The sequence below is a fragment of the Manis pentadactyla genome, chromosome 3 (genome assembly GCF_030020395.1).
Source record: "Manis pentadactyla isolate mManPen7 chromosome 3, mManPen7.hap1, whole genome shotgun sequence".
NCBI lineage: Eukaryota > Metazoa > Chordata > Mammalia > Pholidota > Manidae > Manis > Manis pentadactyla.
In genome coordinates this window covers 197,787,902-197,811,364 of record NC_080021.1, presented here as the reverse complement: position 1 = coordinate 197,811,364, position 23,463 = coordinate 197,787,902, and positions in this window count along the sequence as shown.

Below are 23,463 nucleotides of genomic sequence, written 5' to 3'. Positions count from 1 at the left end.
ACAATTCTACACTATTTATTTATTTACTTTTTTTAGTGTGAAGAGCATTAGTCAGTTGTTTTATAGCAGGCCCTTAATATTTCTTCATTATTAGATTCAGCTCATGCATTTTTGACCGGAATGCCACAAATGATATATTTGTGCTCTTCTCTGTGCCTCCTATCAGGAGGCATATAACATCTACTTCTCTCAATACTGGTGATGCTATCTTTAATTCCTTAGTTAAGGTAGATTCTGTTAGCTTTTCTAGTGTAAAAATCCTGTGGCCCTAGTAATGTAATGCACTGATTGGCTAAGCCCTAGGTTACTTCTATTTCCGGAAAATGAGTTTTGATTCAGTTCTTTCCTATTAATTATTTTTAAATCAATAAGAATCTTCTGGGAAAGTACTTGAGACTATATAAATATCTTTCCCTTCAAAGTGTCACCTACTAGTTTTAGCATACATTGATAACTTTTTTATGAATAATTTTTACATGGTGACTGCTAAGTGCTGATTTTCTAGTTAGTTTTTTCCTTTTGAAGTTTTATTTTATCTTGCACCTTACATAAAAAAACTTGTGTTTTTCTTAGAATATGAAAATGTACAAGATATTTTTATAAGAAGTAACTGCTAAAGTAATGTCAAAATTTGTGGTTTATGACTGATTTTAATATATTCTCCTTATACTGTAAACTCATCGAGGGTAATAATTTTTGTTTTATTCAATAATGGATTCCCAAGGGATCAGAACGTATAGTAGGTGCTCGATAAACATTAAAATGTATTTTGAAGTTAAGGAAATGGAGGCTAAGGAGTTAAAGTAACTCTAAAAAATGGCCGAGGCAGGATTCCCACCAAATTGGCACATTTTCGTTGACCTCGTTACTACAACAGTAGGGTAATATTGGGTAGTATTTGTTTTTCACAAGTTTCCTTATTCTGAAGAAGCCATTATGTTGTATTTTGTTTTAAATGACATTCAGATGCTTATAGACAACACCAGGAATGAAAACTAATGAGACGGGATCAGTGGTAGAACTCTAGGACCCACTCAACTCAACCGTGTGAATTAAAAAATGAAAACAAGATTGTCACACCTAATCCAGAGGTGGATTATCCCCATTGTATTTCATGAGCTAGCAAAAGCTGCTGAGACAGGAGGCGTCTGCATGGTAGGAGGCTTTTGCACCATCTAATACAGACATTTAGGGCAGGTGACACGCTTCTTGAGCATTAGCTGTGACTCAGTGTAAAAACAAACTCAAGAGCACAACACATTCCTGACTTCTTTCTCAGTATAGTTAATGCCTTGTTGTGATCTGAGAGAAAAGAAACAAGATTTGAAGAAATGGGGGGGAATCTAGAGAACATATCTCTAACATTTACCATCGGTGTGCTCTGAGTTGAAATGGTTTCCGCTTAAATGATGTGATCTCAGAGGGAAGTCTTTGCTTATGTTCACTAAAGTCTCTATTGGGAAGGGCACAGCTTTACAATCTATCATCTCCATATGACCAAGTTCTGGGGCAAGAATCATGGTAGCTGGTGAATGGATCTCAGGTGTATGTTTCAGCCTGTCTGTACTCTTGGACTTCTTAGTTTTCTACCTCCATTTGGTCTTAACAGGATTGAAAATTCTGGCGCACACGCAAAGTCTTTAAACTCAGAATCTCTAGGCCATAATATAAAACTTTGGGAGTGATAATGATCAAAACTTGGTTAAATTTATACGTTTTTATACCTTCAGCCATACAGCATTGATTGATTAAAGTATAATCTGTCTTTACTGCTATTAAAAAAATGAAGTCAAGTCATAGATGAATTCACTGTGATTAATTTTCCAGACCACTAAAGCTTATCACTTTTAGTGGCACAACATTTCTGATTTTAAATATTATCAATAGGAAATTTTTTCTAAGCTATGTGGTATTACATAGTTCAGGGAATACACAGAATAATTTAGGCTAGCAATATCAAGACAAACACAGTTTATCAGTATTTTTTTTTTTTTTACATAGGCAGATCCAACTTTTGCTCTTTCAAATGTTGTTAATTAAGATATATACTCTGGAAATACAAAGTCAAACTTGCAGTTATCCTCCTTAATAAGCATTTGCTTGCTAGCAAGTCATTTGAGATAGAATGTGGAACTATGTGAAACTGAGATGCATTAAGCATAGAATTTTTATCAGTTAGGACTTTTTATTTGCAAATTGCAGAAAAATCTCATTAAGCTGGCCCAAGCAAAATGGAAATCTAGTGGGTATTATGTTAAGTGAGAAAAGTCATACAAAGTCAAATACCATGTAATTTCACTAACATGTGAAATCTAACAGACAAAACAAGTGAATAAACAAAACAGAAATAGACTAAGAAATACAGAGAACAAACTGGTGGTTGCCATACTGGGGTAAAGGGCATAAAGAGGTACAAACTTCCAATTATGAGGCAAACAAGTCATGGGGATGAAAAGTGAAGCACAGGGAATATAGTCAATAATGTTGTAATAACTTTATATGGTAACAATGACAACTACACTTATTGTGGTAAGCATTTTGTAATGTATATAATTGTTGAATCACTAAGTTATACACCTAAAACTAATATAATATTGTATGTCAACTATAGTTCAATTAAAAAAATTTTAAGTGTCTGGCAAAGAGAAATGGGGAAGAAATGGAAACTTATTTACTCACACAGTTGAGAAGACTCTAGGGGTAAATGAGTCTTTAGAGAAGGCTGGCTATAGGGGCTCGGTCAATGTCTTTCCTTATCCACTCTCTCCTTATTCCTCCTTTCTGCTTCCATCTATGTTGCTTTCATTCCATTCTCTTCCTCATAGTGACAAAATGGCTGCCAGTAGTTCCCAGCTTGCATCTGCAAAATTCCAAATCTCGAGAAAAATGAATCCTCCTTTTCTAAAGATAGTGTTTTTTTACTAGCTCGTATTTGGTCACATTTTCATCCTTGAGCCAACTGCTGTGCCCAGAATAATGTAGTACAGATTGGCTAAGCCCTTGGATACATTCCCTTTCCTGGTTTAGCTCTTTACAAACCACATCATATGAGAATGGGAGAGGAACTGATTTTCCCAAATGAAATCAGGTCACCAGAGGAGAGGGGAATAGATGAGGGGTGGCTAATGAACATTAAATGTTTATATCAGGTTGAATCCAAGTCATAACACAAATGGTTCTGTTTGGTATAAAACTTCACAGTTTATGAAACACTTTCACAGACATTATGTCATTACACCTTCAAGACAATTTCATGTGGAAAGTAGGAGGGATTGTGAGTCCCATTTTGTAGATAAATGGTTTGTTTGGGAGCATTAAGGGTCCCTTCCTGCCTGCAGTAGCCCAGTTAAGCCATCTGACCAGATCTCTCACTTTCTGCTGAAAGGCAATGCTGTTTAGAGCAAAGCTTCTGTTTTGGTTCTATTTTGGTAACAAGACATTTGCAATCTTTGGCCTTCTCACTGAGCCTGAACTTCTGGTTTCAGTTTTTGTCACAACCACAATACCTCACAGAGGAATTTTTACTGGAATATGGGAAGAGGAAGAGATCCTCACTTGTGTTATGTTTTATTGTTCCTGCATGGATTAAGAGCAACAAAACCATCTTTAACAAATTAAGTAAATGTAATGAATACCATAGAGCTGTTGAGGGCCAGGGCAGGAGGAATCATTAGAAGTCATTCAGCCCTTCCACTCCCATTCTGCAGATGAGAAGACCAAGGACCACACAGAGGGCTTAAGTGGCCCAATTATACAGATATAGTCAGAGGTAAAGCTGGGACAAAAATTAGATTTTCCTGAATAGCCAGTGTTTTTTCCTTTATTCCACACTGCTTCTCTTAGCAGATGTGTCTCATGTGGAAAAATTATAGTTCATTATAGGACTGAACTGTTTTATTTGTAAGTATATATCCAATGAAAATAAAAACAAAACAAACAAAGGAATGGGAAATATTTTGCTTCCTGAAGTTAGCCCCATTCAGCAATCTCCCAGAGAGTGCCCCAGCAACAGCCAACAGACAAAGCTTTCTAGCCATTGCTCCCTTACTTTAGGGTAGGATTGTCAAATTTGGCAGATGAAAACACAGAATACATGATTCAGTTTGAATTTCAGATAAACAATGACAAATTTTTTAGGGTATGTTACCTGCAATATTTGGAACATACTCATACTAAAAAATAATTTGTTGTTCACCTGAAACTCAGTTGGAGCTGGTGTTCTATATTTTATCTGGCAAGCTACTTTGGGAACCTATTAGAAGAGCTTGCCTTTGCTGGGAGAGAGGAGCAGTTAATAAATGTTCATTGAGGACTGTGTTTAGTCCTACGGAAGAAAGGATTGGCTTAGGAAAAGACTGGCTCTGGTCTCTCTCACGCTTAAAGCTTTGAGGAAGATTCCAGATTGTTAGGGGACCACAAGTGGGGTTAAGGTATGATCTTTAAAAAGAGGTGCAGATTGTAATCTGAGGTTTAACTGACTCGGGGATGAGCTTTCACCCATTTGGGGGGAGGGAGAGAAGGAGTGGCTGGCTCTCCTTGCTTTACTGTGATCATTGTATCCCAGGGGGTACCCACAGAAGGTTGGCGAATACACCAGTCCATCTGTTTACCTACAAGCTCACCTTGTCTCACTGAAATAAAAAACCAAGCCACTTACATGGTTGCACAGTTTATTAATTTATTTCTTTACGTTGGCAGTTTTCTGATTAAGAAAATCCCTCAGCATTAGGGACTCAGGACAAAGGAGGAAGAGATTAGGGGAAGAAACTGACATCTGAAGAATACCATCTCGGTGCCCCAAGTCAGCTGCTTAGAAGTTAAACTTTTTCTTTCCTTTCTTTCCTCTTCCTCTCTTCCTTTTTTTTCCTTCCTTCGTCCACTCCCCTTTCCTCCTCTCCCATAGGCAGCCGTTCCCTTGTGCTTTTTGTGTATCCTTTTATTTGTATGCATTCTTGCAAAATGTTTATTGTATTTTTGTATGAATGCCTTTTATATTTACATGAATACCAATGTGTTAGACACCTCATTTTTTAATTAGCTTAATAATGTGCACTTTAAGATCTACTTATATTGCTATGCCTACACTGATAAAGCAGTTGGTTGGTTACTTTTAACTGCTTATTTTTTTCTTTATCCACAGTATGCTCCTTGAAGGCTGATCGGTCTTATTATTATTAGAGTCTCTAACCCAAGCTTAGAGGCTGGCACTTAAAAAGTGCTTAAGCAATTGTGTTGAGGATCAAAAAGATGAATAATAGTGCTCAATTAAAATTTTGTTGAATTGAATGAAATGTTAATGAAGGAAGCCACCCCTTATTATTAAGGAGTCACTTAAGAGTTTCTATGTTGTCAGAATTTTTGATGATCCTTAGTTAGCTTTTCTAACTTCAACTGAATAGTAATGAGCCACAGTCATAAGTATGATTACTTTGGGATGTCTTGAGTGTAGCTGAAAAGGTTTTAACATAGTCTTATTTAAAGTACAGTCTTGGAAAAACAAAAGTGATACACCCAGCATGTAAATTCTAACTTTACTTGAAAGTGGAGTAGGATTAACTTCTAATGAAAATCTGTTAATAGTTTTGCTAAAATCCTATCAGTTCTTGTGAAGTTTAAATCCCTGCTTTGAATCAAATTAAATACAGAGAATTCTGCCTTCCTTTCCCTTAAATAGGGTACCTGAAAGATTGTGCTAGAAAAAGACATTGACTCTGGCTGTAACAGTGCAGAAATCATGAACCTAATTAAAAAAAATTTTTTTTGAGGTAAAAAAATACCAACAGTATAAGTGGATTCACATCTTGTTCTGTTGTTTTTAATTGCTATTTTTCAAGGTAGACCCAAACATAGCATACATTTGGCTGGAGAACTGTGTGGAGCCATCACCTAGTACCTGCACAGACATGAGCTGTATATTGTGCAGGAATACACATGCACAATATACATGAGGTGACTGAAGGGTGTCAGTGGGATTTCTTACAGACAGGGCCCTGGAAGCCAGACACTCTCCCAGCATCCCCTGCCTGTGGAAGAGCGGACACACTCAGACACTTAGCTTGTATTCTGGGACTCAGAGGACAGGCTGGCAGTTGAGGCAGACCTACAGCAGCTGGTAGGACGGAACACCAGGGCAAGTTCACTTTTGGGTTTTACACTTTCAGACAGAAGCCCTCTTACAAGGAGAATATTGTTACAAGTTCCTTCTCAGCTTTACACTATTGTGCAGTCTTTGAACTCATGCACTTTGAAGCCAAACCACCCTGGTTTGCAGACCAGTTCTGCCATTTGCTAGCTGAAAGACCTTGGCCAAGGGATAGAACCTTTGTGAGTCTTGGTTGCATCACCATTTTAGTCATCCAAATAACAAAGCTAAATGGGTTTCTTACAGCAGAACTTCTTAGAGTCTTTAATGTGGTAATGACCACTGTGAATCTCCAAGAGATTGTTAGCATAACATCAGGACTTCCCAAAAGTACTTCACCAGGGAGCACATGTTTTTCTCAGAGCACTTTATAAGGGCTAACCTTCTGAGCCACACATTTGGGAAATGCTGCCATATGGGGATGTTCTGGGTACTTTTTAAAGTCATGACTGAACAGTGATTATTGATTGATACATTAAGAACCCACTCCTGCACAGCTCAAGCACTATTCTGAATGCTTTACATGTATTATATTTATTTTTATGTGTCAACCCTATACAACTGGTACTATTATGCCATTTTGCAAGCGAGAAGACTGAGGCATAGAGAATTAATTAACTAGTCCAAAGTCATATAGCTCTTCTCAGCTTTCGAATCTGCTGTTTAACCTAGATCTTGAATTTTTAGTTTCAACGATTACACTTTTCATACTTACAAGTTCCATTTGGTTCCTTTATAGACCCATCCATTCTTTTTATCAGTGTCCTGTTCTTTCATTATAGTTTCCATTTCTTCTTTTATCTCTTTAATCATTTAAAACATTTACTTTGTAGAGTCTGAGTTTGCTTTATAACTTCTGGTTTTTGGAGTGCAAATTATTGCATTTGCTACATCTACTGACTGTCCATCATGGTGGCTCATTTCCTTGTGTGATTTTAAAACTTTTGTGAGTGACTTTCTTTCCAGGATAGATAGTTGCTTCTGCTTACTGTTGTTTATTTTTGGGGTTGCAGGTTTGCTGACTTTAATAAATAAAAATACAGAATACTCAGTTAAATGTGAATTTCAGAAAAATAAATTTTTAGTATAAGTATGCCTCCAAATTGCAACTGAAAAATTGTTTAACTTAAATTTAACTGGGTGAACTGTGTTTTATCTGACAAATCTGTCTGGGGGGTCCTCAGTGACCTATTTTTTGGGAGTCTGAATAATTATATAATTGAGTCCAGTTGTATCCACAGGAATTCACAAGGGTCAGACCTGTTTTTATATAGTTTCTTGGCTTGGGGTTCTTGTAATATGTGGACTGTGTATATTTGGATGCTGCAAATCCCAGGTCTGAGATACAGGATTTTCATTGTTAAAAACAGGAAAGTGTTAGCAAATGGGGATGAGTTGGTCACCCTAATGCCACACCCATGTGTGGTATGGACTTGGAGTCCATTCCTTGTGGAACCCACTCCTGCCCACTTTTAATCTCTTCTAAGCCCTGGGCATATAGCACAGTCCCTTGATATATCTGAGGGTTATTGCTTAGGATTTTTCTAATCCTCTTTTTATGAAAAGGGCAGCTTTTTAAGGGTCCAGTGTTAATATGGGTGTCTTTCCACCTGGCCATGTTCCCTGTGTATGTTAAATGCCAATATGGATGTTATCTTATCTCATGGCCCTCTGGCCAGATGCCAGGGTGCCCACTGAAGCTTACTGGTCAGGATTTGAGTCTCCCTTTTGTTTCTTGGATTTGTTTTGTTTTCATCTTAAGCTCGGCTGTGTATACTTTTTAGTTGTATTTAGTACAGTATGTTTATGAGTTTCTAGTGAATGTTAGTTCCTCATTGACCACCATCTTGCCAGAATGATGAACATTTCTAGAGTAATTGCATTTTCTGTAACAACCATGTAAATAAAAAATTAATATTGTGAAGGGTGTCATGACTGAAACTCATCTGCTGATGGTGGGAGTGTAAATAGGTGCAACCTTTTGAGAATTTGAGAAGATAACTTGTTAAGAATTACCAAGAGCCTTAAAAATGTTTACATACCTTAACCTAGGAATGGATCCTAAGGAAATAATCTAAAGCACAGGAAAAGTTTCAAGCACAGACATACTTTTCATAATGTTATTTATGATGAACAATAATCGGAAACAACTTAAACATCCAGAAATGGGAGAATGGTATATTATAGTACTTCCTATCCTGGAATCTTATATAAAATTTTGTTTATAAAAATTTTTACTCAAATGGAAAATCACATCCCATATTTCTACTGAGCATATGTACCACAAGCTGTGCTGAATACTTTCTATTAGTAGAATCTACATAATTTATGAACTTGATGTCATAATCTCCATTTTACAAAATAGTCTCAATTTTCTGAAGGAATCCCTGCCTGACTCCAAAGCTTATTCTCAAAACCACCAAACTAGGACCTCACAATTATTTTTAAATTTTACAGTAAAAATCGAAAGTAAGTTAACTAAAATATTAATGGTAGTTGTCTCTGGGTGGTGAGATTGTAGAAGTTCTCCTTTTATCCTTTTCCACAGTTTCAGCATTTTCTTCATGAACATGTTCTTAGTGTCAGAAAGTAAATTTTAAATTTAAAAAAATGTTGATTCCATTCTTTTTCTTTATAGAGCAGTTCCAACTAATTACACTGGTTTTCCTTTTATATTTGTTAGGCATCAGTTTTAAAAAACACGAACAATATTTAAAAAGATAACTCCCACTTAAAGCACCTTTATAAAAGAGTTTTTTTAAAGGCACAATCCACCTTTCTTTAGTGTACTGTTCTACTAGTTTTGAGAAGTGCATACAGTATGTAACCACCAGTGTAATCAAGATTTAGTGAAGTTCCATCACCCCCCGGAAGTCCCCTGTGTCCTTTTGTGGTTAGCAACTCCTCTGACTTCCAGCCCCTGGTCACCACTGATTTATTTTGTGTCCTTTTCCAGAGTGTCATATAATTGGAATCACAGAGTATTAGAGTATATTGCTTTTTGAGTTCTGGTTTCTTTCACTTAGAATAATGCATCTGAGATTCGCTGGTGTTCTTGCATATATCAGTAATTTTTTTTCTGAGCAGTATTCCATTTATGGATGTGCCAGGGCTTCACCGTTTTTGAATGATTGCAGATAAATCTACAATAAACATTTGTGTCCAGGTTTTTGTGCGAAACATAGTTTTCACTGGTCTTGGATAAATACCAGGGAGTGGGATTACTGGGCTGCATGGCAATTGTGTGCCTAATTTTATAAGACACTGCCACATTGGTTTCCAGAGTGGCTGTACCGAATTCGCATTCCCAGCAGCCAAATGTGAGGGTTCTAGTTTGCATTTGTACAAGCACTTTCAGTAGGGTTTTTTTTTTGCTTTTCTTTCTTTCTTTTTTTTTTAGACATTCTGATAATTGGTATTTCATTGTGATTTTAACTTTCATTTTCCTAATAACATAGAGTGTGTTCTCTTATTTTTGCCATTTCTATTTCTTCTTTGGTAAAGTACCTTCATACTTTTGCCTATTTTTAAAAATTGGATTGCCTATTTCTTATTGTTAAGTGTGAAAATTAATTCCTTATACATTCAGGATACAAGTCCTTTATTAGACATTTGTTTGCAAATATATTCTCTCAGTCTATTGTTTGTCTTTTCATTTCCCTAATGGCATCTTTTGGAAAACAGAAATGTTTAATTTTGGTGGAGTACAATTTATTGATCTTTTTTGTGTGTGTGTGCATTATGTCTTATTATTGTATGTGAGATATCTTTGCCTAACCAAAGGTCACAAAGATTTTGTCCTATGTGTCTTCCAGAATTTGTATAGTTTCAGGTTTTACTTTTGGTTCTATGATTAATTTTTGGCCAACTTTTGTATGTTGTGCATAGTATAGGTTTTGGTTCACTTTTGCATCTGAATGTCCTATTTTTTCAATGCTACTTGTTGAGATGGTTCCTTTCACCTTTGCTGATAATCGAATGTGTACATCTATTTCTGGACTCTTATTTTGTTCCACTGACCTGTGTGTCTGTTCTTTTGCCATTCAGAAACTGTCACAATTACTGTAACTTTATAGTAAGTCTTCAAAATAGATAATGTGAGTTCTTCAATATTGTTCTTCTTTCCCAAGCTGTTTTGGTTATTCTTGTCCCTTTGCCTTTCCATATCCATGTGAGAATTGTTTGTCAATTCTAAAATTGTGACTGCATTGAATCTATGCATCAATCTCAATAGAATTGTCATTCTAACTATATGGCCTTCCAGTGCATGAACATAGTATCTCTATTCACTTAGCTCTTCTTCAATTATTTTATCTACATTTTATTGTTTTCAGTATATAAACCTTATATTGTGTTTTGTTTGATTTACTCCTAAATATTTCATGTTCCCTTCCCTGGTGCCATTTTAAATATTACTGCTTTTTCAATTTCAGTTTATAATTGCTCATTGCTGATATATAGAAATACAATTGATTTTTGTTATATTAACCTTCTGTCCTGCAACCTTACTAAAATCACTTATTCTAGTAGATTTTTTAAAGATTTCCTTGGGGCTTTTTACATAGAAAATCATGTTGTGTGTGAAAAGGGACAGTTTGATTCCTTTATATTCTGTGTTTCTTGTCTTTTCCTTATTGTGCTGGCTGGGACTGCCAGTCTGATGTTGCACAGGAGAGGGGAGAGTGGAATATAAAGTGGGTTTTATGTAGTTATAGCCATTGAGAGCAACTGATATTAGAAGGAAAGTTCATATGTGTGTCATATGTGTGTGTTAGTGTGACCAAATGGTTTCTGGTTTGCTCAGGACTTTCCTTGTTTGATCAGTGGAAGTCTTGTGTCCTGAGAAACTCTGTCCCAGGAAAAACTGATAATTATTCATCCTGTGCATGTGTGCAAGTGTGCGTGTGTGTGTGCGCGCGTGTGTCTGTGTGGCGGGGTGTGTTGACGGTGGAGCATAGGGGATAAAATGACTTAATTCTCTTTCTAGACTCACCTTTAAATTACATGGTCACTTGTGTTTATTAATACTTTCTTTTATTATAAAAAACATAAAGAGTTAAAAGAAGAGGAGGAAGCTGGGGAGAAAAAAGGGAAGAGAAAGTTTTAACTATCATACAGTTGGTTTGGACACTAACAAGTAATTATAATTAAACTAAAATAAATATCTATGAGCTTGGGCTTTAAATGGGCACTGTTCGATTGAAAGTTAGATTAGCGTACAAGATTTAGGAAAATGTTCTCTTTGGCTGCACCTTATATTTTATAAATAAACAAGCTCTGCTTCGCCAACTGGGTATGCTTTTTTTTTAATCTTATGTTTTCTGAGCAAGTAGTCACAAGAGGAAAATTCACATAGCCGCGTATGGCTCATGCCAGAAAAGAAAAAAACAACTAATCCTATAAACTTTTCCAATTTAGAATTTTGTACAGATCTATCATATGTCCCAGTGAATAAAATTGATAATTATTCATCCTAATACATGCTTTAGTACCTAATCACATGCAGAAAAAAAAAGGAGTTTTGGCATCGTCTTCCACAAGTAATCCTTAGGACACTCATGAAAACCACACTAGGAGTACCGTCTGAGTCATTTAGGTTTTGAATATGATTTGTGGAGTGGAGCTAAAATAAATCTGAAATGAAGAAGCCCTTAGTTATATTGACTACAAATATTTTCATGGTAATTCATCTTTTTGTTTTTTGTTTTTTTTGTCTTTGCATGAATCACGGGCTGTCATGCAAGCATCCGAGGAGAGCAGATGCAAATGGGGCTGAGCAAGAGTAGTTTAATTCCCCCAGTTTTTCTGAGTCTGGAAAGCAGATCCTGATGTATTTTTCAGTTTCTCTGACCATCAAGCCTCTTCTTCATACAGTTTGTCCAGTTGCTTCATCCTTCTCATGCCAGGATGAGATCTACCACCACTTTACAGTGTCCTTCTGGGTCTCATTTTAATAGCACCACCATTCTAAATAGAGCAGTCACACTGTGATTGTTGCTTCTTCAAGGATGCAGATTCATCTCATGTGTAATCTGTAATTGTGGTTGGTTGGGAGAAAGGAATTGGGAGTTGTCCAGGTATTCCTGCTTGTTTGAAATATTTAACTTTATTCTTTGATTTCTGGACTGTGATTCAGTAGCGCCTGCTATGAGCCAGAGATTGTTCTTCAAACTATTCTACATAGCCTCATAATTTGCAGGAATTTAAAGAACTCTCTTTTCCTTCCCTAACATCCTTCCCTCCCTCCCTCCCTCCCTCCCTCCCTCTCTCCTTTCCTTCCTTCCTTCCTTCCTTCCTTCCTTCCTTCCTTCCTTCCTTCCTTCCTTCCTTCCTTCCTTCCTTCCTTCCTTCCTTCCTTCCTTCCTTCCTTCCTTCCTTCCTTCCTTCCTTCCTTCCTTCCTTCCTTCCTTCCTTCCTTCCTTCCTTCCTTCCTTCCTTCCTTCCTTCCTTCCTTCCTTCCTTCCTTCCTTCCTTCCTTCCTTCCATTTAATTCAGTGCACATAGAGAAAGCTTAATAGCCTATCTATCTGCTTTTTAAGGCAAAGTTTACGACAAACTACATTAATTTCATTTTTAAAGTGTGACTTACCTTCTTCCACATCAGCTCTTCCTCCTATTCCTCAGCTCAATTAATGACCCAGATGGAAACCATAAACCAACTTTGGTGTTCTCTCCTCACTTCCTCCTTAACCAATAAGTGCCTCTTTTCTGTCCATACTGACTTTACCCCATTTCTCCAGTCTGATCTCTGTCTGTGCACCTTCACCCTAATGCAGGATTTGTTTTCTCTCCTAGATCAGGCAGTAACCACTTGTTAGCTTTTAGGGCTGCTGCTGTATCAAATCACCACAAACTTGATAGCTTAAAACAGCAGAATTTTTGTGTCTCACAGTTCAGGAGACCAGATGACTGAAATCAAGGTGTCAGAGGGTTGATTCCTCCTGGAGTCTCTGAGGCAGAAACCATACTGTGCCTCTTCCGTAGCTGCCGGGGTTGCTGGCAATCCTTGGTGTTCCTTGTCTTTCCCGTCTCTACCTCCCATCTTCATGTGACTTTGTTATTTGTGTCCTTTTCTGCCCCGTATAAGAAGCTTCTCATTAGATTTAGGGACCACCTTAATCCAGTAGGATTTCACCTCAGCCCTTACCTTAATTACATCTGCCAAGACCTTATTCCATATAAAGTCACATTCTGAGGTTCCAAGTGGGCATGAATTTTTGACGGGTACTGTTCAACCCATTTATACACTCAGGATCTCATGTCTCTCCACTCCATGGTTTTTACTCTGAACAGCACAGGAGAGGTTTCTTAAATACAGATTTCATCATGCCATTTCCCTGCTTAAAATTTTTCAGTGATTCTTAATTGCCTACCAGAGCCAAAGAGCAATCCTTTAACTTGGATTTTTATGACCTGGATGCAAGATTTTGTCCTTTCCATTTCCTCCCAACTTTAAGCAGCAGACACTTGCTGTAACAGGACTTTCTTCATGTGCTCCTGGTAATCCACCTGCTTACCTCTCTCTAGCTTCCCCCTACCCCTTGCACAGACCTACCCCACTCATCTTCTAGGCACAGCTCAAATGTCACCTTCTGGGTGACCCCCCACACCCTGAGATTTTCTTCCTTCCACCTCCTTTTCCAGCATTTTGTGCATCTCCACTATAGTGTATGCCACACTGGACAATGTAGTGAGATTACTGGTTTGTTACATGATGAGGTTTTAAAAGAGATCGTAGTTTCCTTCTCTGTGGCGTCTCTGAGGAAAGCCGCAGCTGGCCGGTAGGAGTCGCTGCAGCCGAGTGGTGAGCGCTTGGGCTCTAGCCGGGGGTCGTCTGAGTCTCAGCTTCTGCCTCACTGCTGTCTGTGTGACTTTGACAAGTTGCTTATTTAAGTTTCAATCTCTTGTCTATAAAATGGGTGAAGTAATAGTGCTCACCTATCAGGGTTGTTATGAAACTTTAACAAGTTACTCCATCAGAAGTGCCTAGTGCAGTTTTCCACAAATAAATATTCAACAAATGCTGCCTCATAAGCGTTCTCAGTCTGTTTTTATAGAGGGAGGATGAGGTGAGTGGAGGGATGGACTGGGGGGAAGTGAATAAACGAATGAATACAAAAAGGATGACCCTTTTCTGACGTTCTTATTTCTGTTAGTAGTTATGGCCTTCTCTATTTTTTCCGGGCTTCAAATCTCAGGCATCTTCTTTTTCCCTTCCTCTCATATCCGTGTGTCTGCGCATGAACGAATTCATCCAGGCATACACTCATTTATTCATGCATTCTACAAGCATTGGGTGACTAAGGGTTCTTGGACACATCTTAGCCTCTCAAGTGGAAATTAAAGGATCGATTCTTGTCAGTCAGAACTTCTAGTCTAGTAGACAAGAGTATCCTTGACCGAAATTGAAGGCACAGAAGTGACGTAAGGACAAATGAAGAGGTATAAGAATCTGGGCAGAAAGTATATGTAGAAATCCTCTTCACGTGGGAATATTTAAAAAGGCTAGTGGGAGAACATGGCATCTGAGGTTTATTTCTTTGTCTCATAAAATTTAAAATGGCTCTTCCTGGTCAATGAGTGGCTCTCTGCTGGCAGACATGCAGGGACCAAGTCCCTTCCATCTTGTGACTCCAGTACCTTTATCACATGACTTCCAGGGTTGCCATGCAGGCTGGCAGAAGAGGGAAAAACACAGAGATTACACATGACAGGTTTTTGATGGATCGTATCCAGAAGTGGTACCCATCATTTCCACTCACACTGTCTATGACTAATTGCAAGAAGAGCTGGGAGCAGTAATCCCACTGTGTGGCCAGAGCAAAGAGAAAATGGGTCTAATCAGTCTCCGTCTCAATGCATGAAGAATATAGAATGGCCTGGTGCTCCATTTATACTCTCCATGAGAGTCTGTACATAATAGTTTAAAATAGCCAGCTTCTTGCCACCTAGGAGCTGTTGTCATCAGGAAAATGGTACTGAAAACACCCTTGAGGAACAGAAAAAAAATGAGGTTTATTCAGAGACAAGCACCACTGCTAAGGGCTAATTACCTTTGTGTGCTGGTTTGGGCAAGAGCGTTTTGAGGAAGAGAGCAGGAACAAGTTCCCTTTTGTTTTCATGAAGCTGCTATACAAATTATTCTTCTGGGCAACCAACTCGTGTAATTCATGTCTAGTGGGTACTGTCACTTCAGCATTTCACAGACATCTCAAACTCAGAGTCTCAGAGGTTGAACTCGTTATGCTTTCCCTCTATTTTTTCCCTATCCGAGGTGCCACAAGGATTGAAGAGCTCCCATCTCTACTCAAGCTGCTCTTCCAGGCATCTGGCCCTTCAGGCCAGGAAGCTGGGAGTCAGTCTTCTCTTTGCTTTTCTTCCACATCTAATCAACCACTAACTTTCATCTGTTCTGTCACTACTGTCTCTTAAGCCCATTCTTTCTCCATCCTCCCTGCCATAGTTCGGTCCTATATCATGTCTCCTTCTCTGCATCACCAGTGTCTTAACTGCCCTTCTTCCCCTATTCCCCACCCCTTCTCATACACCTTCCCTCCACCCATCACTTTTCCTCATCTGCTAGCAGTGAGTGATTCTGAAATAGAAATTTGGTTGAGACTTCAGTTTATTTCCCCACCCAATCCTTCATTGGTCCCCAGGGCCTTTGATTCCTTGATCGGATATATCTGAGAAGGTGAGGATGGATCCAATTTGATGCCTATTCTTTCAGCTTCATGTCCTACCACTTGATCTGTCTTCCACAAACCCTTTGCTCCAGCTGCAGTGCAGTTCTGGGCAATGTCATACCATCTCTTGCTTTGCACCCAGTGCACCTGCCCCCCCAAGCCTTCTTTCTTACCTTGCCTTCCTCTGCTATCTCCTATCTTCTTAAAGCAAAACATACGATGTCTGATGCCTTCCAGCCAATGTCTGACTCCTTTAGAGTCAGGGTAGAGACCTTCCTCTGGCTCTAGGGACTTTGTGCTTTCCTCAGAAGCAATCGCCTGGTTGTCTGTCTCCTTCCAGGTGACTCTCAACTGGGCTTCACACCAGTGATTATAGTTTAACTAGTTAGCAGTGGGACCCATAAGTATTTTTTTTAAGCCGTAGATAATTTTATTGTGCATCCAGGGTCGAAAACCCTACCCTAGACTGCAAGTTTCTCTGGTCTTGGAATCTATGTTAACTAACTCTGTAACTCCTTAGGAGAGTAAGTTCTCCAGGTTCTCGGTCAATGTTGTGGAGTAAAATGAGACCAGATCCTGAAAGAGGAAGTTTGCTGTGGTGTATAGAGAGATTCAGGAAGGGCAGGGGTTATTCCAGTCTTTGGTCGAGACCAACCATCTTTCCTTGAATACTCATCCCGCAGAGCTTGGCCAAGCTTAAGATGCTGGAAAGATGCCAGTTGCTTACCTGGGAGATGGTTAATCTTGGGATGTCTCATCTCCATTTGCACCTTTCAACCTCACTGGTCCATCAGACACAGGCATTTTATGCATGAGTGAGTCTGTGGAAAGAGTGGGAGTTTCCTAACTCTGTAGGTTATGGTGTAATACAATAATTAATAGAATAAACAGAGTTTATTTCAGTGGGAGGGCGGGGGATTGTGGCTGTTAAAATCGTTTTTTTATGGCTCTTCTCTCATCTTTCAGAGTTGCATTTAGTAGAAGACATTCCTGTTATTCAAAGAGAAGCTATTAAAGCAGCTTATATCCCCCCACCCTATGTACACTGCAAATAAGAAAAAAATTAAACTGATAATATTAGCTGTACTCACAGTGAAGGCTTTAGTTCTGAACTCATTGTTTGTCTGTATTATGTCTTTAAAACATGTATCCTATCAGCTCCTTCTTGGCACTTTGTACATAGCAAATACTGAAACTGAATTCGGGGGAAAAGAGAACAGGCATGCATTTTCAGTGGTTACCAGACTCTATGATTTTTTCCCTTCTTCTTTCTCTCTCTCTTTCCCTATGCCAGCATAATAAATATACCCTATTTTGCAACTTAGAATTGTTTTATTTTTAATGTTTCCATGACTAGGCTGAAAGTCTTCCCTGAGTTTGAAAAAGGATTTGAAATGAAATGCAGACCCCCTCACAGAGTCAGCCTTGTTTATGGTTCCTGTCTTTGTGTTGGTTGGGTAGCCTTCAGCGTACCTGGGTCCTAAGGCAAAGATGAATGGTGCTATAGACCCAAGAAATCCACGAGGACACAGGTTTATCATTCCATGTAAAGACTTACACTCTTTTTTGACACTAAGTTGACCTTTCCTTGTAAATGCTGCACACACAGAAATGGGGCAGTGTGGAGACGACAGGTTCCCGAGCCCTTCTGTTTCCGTACTTTCATTCCTAGCTGAGAATGGGCTCCTGGGCCTCATTCCTGAATATTATGTGTCACTGGTTTTCTCACCTCTTGCCTAGGTCCCCTTACTTATCTCTGTACTGCTTCCAGAGTAATCCTCAAAATATATAATTTTGCCTTGTATTCTCAGATTTAAAAACCTTTAAGATTCACTGACTGTCCACAGGATAACTACTCAAGCTCCTCTTACATTCAAGGTTCCCAAATATCAGGCCTCACTATTTCTCTCTTTGTAAGTAAACTTGTTGATTCTGTTATTGAATGTGAGGCTTGAGAAGCGAAGTGACTCCCTCAGGGTCTCACAGATAGCAGAGTTGAGGCTCAGCTGTCTGACTCCTGAACAAGTGCTCTTTCTGCCATACTACATTGTCTTCCCACTTAACCTCTATCATTTCATCTATAAAATGGGATTAATAGTAACAACTTACTTCTCTGAAAACAGGGGGAATGCTGGCAAGCCTCCACAATGGTCCATATGAGCCCATAATACCTCCTGGTATTTGTACCCTATATAGTCCCCTTATTACACTGAATAGAGCTGACCTGGGTAAACAGAATGTTTTGGAAAGGATAGTGTGTCACTTTCAAGGCTCAGGAAACTTGCCCTGGGGACATCAACTTTCATGTGTTGAGGTTACTCAAGCAGCCCTTTGGAAAGGCCTATGGAGAGGCCATGGGGCAAGGAACCGAGGCCTTCTGCCAATAGCCAGAAAGGAACTTATGCATCTGGCCAACAGCCTTGGGAGTGAGAGCCATCTTGGAGGTGGATCCTCCCGTTCCAGTCAAGCTTCAAGTGACTGCAGCATGGATGACAGCTTGATGTAGCTTTTGGGCTGGAAACACCAGCTTAGCTTCTCCTTAATACCTGACTCATACAAATTGTGGGATATTACATACTGTTTTATGCCACTAAGTAATTGGGATAATTGGCTATGCAGCAATAGAAAAGTAATACAGGGGTTAGAAAAACAATAACCTTTTGAGGTCCTTTTCAATCCTTATGTCTGAGATTTTTATGAGAAAACGATGATTTGCCCTTCTTAGACAGATAGGAGTCTACTTTAAAACTAGATAAAAAGGTGGCTAATGATTGATTTTTTTATTCCAGTTGTTGCCGGGCAGCTGTGTCTGGGAGGTCTCTTCCTGCATGCTAGGAGAAACCTCAACCTGGGCAGGGAAGGATTCTCGACCATGACTGAGAAATAATTCATAATTGGGTCAGACAAGTATGGTAAGGGAGGAATTCATTAAAGCGAGAGTAGTAGTGAGTGGCATCTGCCATGCAGGCAGTAAAGCACAAGGAAGAACAGAGGGAGAAGAAGGAAGCTCATTGAACTCCTGCTCAGCATAGGACAGATACCTTGCCAACAGTCACCCAGCTTCCAGTGTCTGCTTGATCTGCATGGCATGGGAATTATATCCTTACCACCCCAGAATTTGGGGGAGTGTAGAGCACTGGATGGAGTGAGATGGTGTTCTGAGAACTTCCCAAAGCAAGGAAAGGAGATTTTCAGTCAGGTTACTAAAGTGCATGGTCATATAGCTGCAGACCTGTCTGGATCACAAGGTGATGGGAACTTGCAAGCCCAAATCAAAGATCTCAGTAGCCCTTCCTTACTTGTCTGAGTAGAACAGAGAGTGTGAAGACTTGTGCTTAAGTCTAGGAAATTGAATGAAATAGCAAAGACACTTACAGGGTCTCTTACTAACCTCCCACAAGGTTTGGAAGAGCACAGGACAAAATACAGGAAGCTGAGCAGCAAGAAGCCTTTATTTAAGGCAAAGTACACACTGGAAGAAAGGGGAGTACAGGCAGCCTCAGAAAGGAGGTGCACTTAAGGGTTTAGGGTTTGGGGTTTTATAGGGCCTTTTGGGTAGGGGTCAGAATAAGGCATGATATATACAGGTGATCTATAACTCATCTGAAGTTTTATCTTAAGAATAGGGTTATTTAGGTGACTGTGTTGACCCAGATATCAGCATTCTTTACCTATGTAGGTTCACTTACATTCCAGAGGTCTCTCTCTCATCCTGGTTACAAAGTTACTTAGTTGATTAAGGGACTGGAGGAAGAGGAAGAACAGCATGTAGATTAAGTTAAAGAATAAGGTGGGCCTTTGCCAAAGGCTAGGTAGATTTTACAATGGCATAACCCCTTGTTTCATTTACATGCTCTATCTCACAGTGATAATAATTAATTTACCAAAATATCTCCATTTAAATAGAGAGGTTTTCATAGACAAAAAAGAGAGTCTTCCCAAACTCCTCCTTTTACTCATGCCCCACCTAGTGGGTACAGATGCTGCTGGATTCTGTACCCTAGGGCTGTGTCGCCACCCGTCCATCTCACAGCCAGAGCCCCAATTCAGGCTTTTGTCACGTCCTCACCTCCTAACTGAACTATTCCAGTGACTTTCCAAGTCTCTTCCTCTTGTTCATCCTACATACTGCTGCCGTGGCCGTTCCCAAACCTAGATGTGGTGATGTAACGGCCCTCCTTAGTCAGGGGCACTGAAGCCCCTTAGTCAGGGGCACAACACCCACGTGACCTGGCTCCTGCTGGCTTCTCAGCCTGCCCCTCTCTGGTCCCAAGTTCCAGCCTTGCTGTGCCACCTGCTTTACTCTAGTTCCTCCCACTTCTCCATCCTTGCTCATGCTGTTTCCTCTACCCAGACCGTCCTTCCCTAATGCCGAAATGCTCCTCTCTTCCCTGCCTGGCTGGAGGGAGGTAAGTAGCCCTTTGTCGTCTTCAAGGCCTAGTCCCTGGAGAAATCTCCTTTCCTGTCCCACAAAGTTATTTGCTGTTATCTTCTGGGCTTGCAGGCACCTCTGTCCCTTCCTATTGAACATGTAACACTAACACACTAGGTAGGGCTCTTTGTTCACAGATCTGCCTCTCCACCCTAGAGTGGGAATTCCTTGTGTTTTACTGTTCATCTCAGTGTCCCCAGCACTTTGTGCCTGGTATGGAGAAGACACTCAGTAAATTTCTCTTGAGAGGAAGGACAGATCAAATAATTAAAAATGCTTTAGTTTTCCTCCAGGAACATATCATCCTTAATTGTTTAGAGTACATTACATCTGGGCCGATAAGTCTTCTTTTAAAACTTGATCGACCTCCTTTATTCCCTGAAGCCTTTTGAACACTTTGCACTTTAGCTTTAATCTGTGAAAGCAATAAAGACCCTTAGTCTTGAAGAGTTGCTCAGGGCCGGGCCCGCAGGTTTTTGTAAGTGCTTCTGGTCTGATTTGATGAGGGGCCTGGGCTATGCCCACGACTGGCTGAGTCGTGTGAGGCAGGAGCTAGGCATGGTTCTCAAGGATGCCCATGGTGGTCAGCAGAATGAAACATGGAAAGAAAAAGGCTAAAAAAAGAAAAAATGGAAAGAAGGTCTGGGAGCAGGTGGAGCCTGGAGACATGAGGGCCAGATAGGGGATGGTCAGAGTGATGCAAGATGAGAATCTGGGAGCAAGTGGTGTCTGGAAGTGCAGCTGGACAAGATCTATCTAAGGGCAGCAAATGTGGCCAGATCACCTAATTTGTCCATACCTCACTTTCTTTGCAAAGAGGGAAAATTAATAGTATTTATCTGATAGGATTGTTCTGAGGATTAAATTTTTAAATGCATATAAAACTCCTAGAACAGGGCTTGCAACAGAGGAAATGCTTACAACATACTAGTTCTTCATATTTGTATTACTGTAGTATTAGTACAAATGCAAGGTCCTGGGTATGCTAGTCCCTGAGGGGTGAGTCAAGAGATCTGATGGGAGTAAGGTAGAAGCCCAACCCCAATACCCGGTTCAGACACAAAGATAGAGGCCCGACACAAAACCTGGGCACGAAGTCCAGATTGGGTCTGGGGAATATGGCAGAAAGGCTGTTCTAATGAACCAAGCAAACCAGAGCAAAACAAAAAAATACAAGAGAACACAGAGCTTTTCCTGAAGGTCTTATGAAGCCCTTTTATTAAAGCCTGCTTATATTTTAGGCTCTACAAAATCCCTTTGTAAAGATATTGGTAAAAGCATATAAAACTACTGTTTGTCTGGATCAATAATGGTGGAATATTGGTGATTTCACGTAGTTTGACCTCAGACATCACACAGTATATACACAAATAGTCTAGGGCATGCTTGTGGAGCCCTCCGTTTACTAGCTGTGTGACTTTGGGCAAGTTATTTCCCTTTATGCCTCAGTTTCCCCATGTGTAAAAACAGGGAAAATTCTGTATTTCCTCTTCATTGGATTATTGTGAGGATTAAAAAGTCAGAGAAGTACTTTGACGATTTAACCTGTTTAGAAATGTGAACTATTGAGAAATAATGTATGCAACAGATGGCCCAAGGAAACTGGTGGTTATAGAGATGTTTACTACCTGGATTGTGGTGATGGTAATGTAGGGACCAAGGGCAGGCTGCCCCAAGATGTGCCATTGTGACATACACATTATTTCAGAGTTAACAATCAAGGCCCAGAAGATTCAAAGAAACTTGATCTCCCATCCCCCAACTGCATAAATAGAATTTAGACAGGAGGCTATCTCCTTAGATAGCTATACCGTAATGTAAACCAGGTGTGGCAGACAGGGAAGGAGGGGACTAAGTCTGTTCAAATTCCCCTTTGTGCCCCCTCATTGTTTCTGTGTGGCCCACCAAGTCCACCATTTACTCTCTTCATATTCCTGTGAATTGCTTCCCTTTTCCATTAAGTTGTAGATCCCTACTCCCTTCTCCTTCGTTTAGGATGACATATATAACTCATTCTCCCTGAGTCTTTGGAACTCATGTCTGTGGCTTCCCTGTATGCAGGAAATTAAACTTTGTTTTAATTTATCCTGACTCATGTCAGTTTGAGTCTTAGACCAGCTAGAAGAACCTCGAGGTGTAGAGGAAATTTCTTCCTCTCCACAGTAACATGAGCATATACATATGTCCAAACTCAACAAATTGTATGCATTAATTATGTGTAGTTTTTTGTATGCCTATTATACTTCAGTAAAGCTGGAAAAAATAAAAGAAATAACTTATTTGTAAATATGCCTGGCACATAGTAAGTGGTCAATAAGATTAACTATTATTATTATTCCAGACCCCAGAAAACAGTGCCCTGTGCATGCCAGGTATTCAATAAATGTGCATGAAATGAATGAATAAATGGGTCCACATAAAAAGCTGTGTGCAGATCCTGGCTCATTTTATGCGGTTAGCCACTATAATTATGTTTTCTCATTAAATCTTACAAGGATCCTGTGAGATAGCTATTGTTGTCTCTGTTTTATTAGGTGAGATAAACTGAGTTATAAAAAGGTGAAGTAACTTTCCACAGGACATTCCATAAGAACAGGCAAAGCCAGCATTAAAACAATGTTTGTCTAACATCACAGGGATGTTAGTGGATTCAAAGTCAAGGCTTGAAAAGGTCTGAGGATATTCGATGTTTCCTATTTTTGAGCTGGGGCTGTGTAAATCCCTCTTGTTTCAAATCTGGATGGGCCCCCAAATCTGGGTGAGGCTGAGCTTGCAGATGGGGGTCACATGGTCCAGTTGTGTATATAGCAGGTTAGGCTAAGATTGTGGTTCTCAAGTCTTAGATTATAGTTGGCTGCACCTTTTATTTTCCAAGTTTAACTCTGGAAAGCATTTTCTCAAAAAGGTCATAGTAATAGAAATAAAGAAAGGTCATTAAGAGACAGTTGTTTCTGGAAGTCCTGAACTGCAGCAGAGAGAAGTTGGATGGTGAGACTATGCCTGCCTCTGGCCAGCATCTTGGTAGAAGGGCTTGGCCTGGGGGGATGCACCTGAGGCTCAAGCCAGCCTCCAACCAGCTCTGACTTCTGGGACTCAGGATATGAGCAGATGTCTCAGGCATTAGAGCTGCAGCCTTATTTCACCTCATGGTCCTGAAACTGCTCTGGAGAAGGACGTTCTTTGTGCTCTGCCTTATAGCAGCC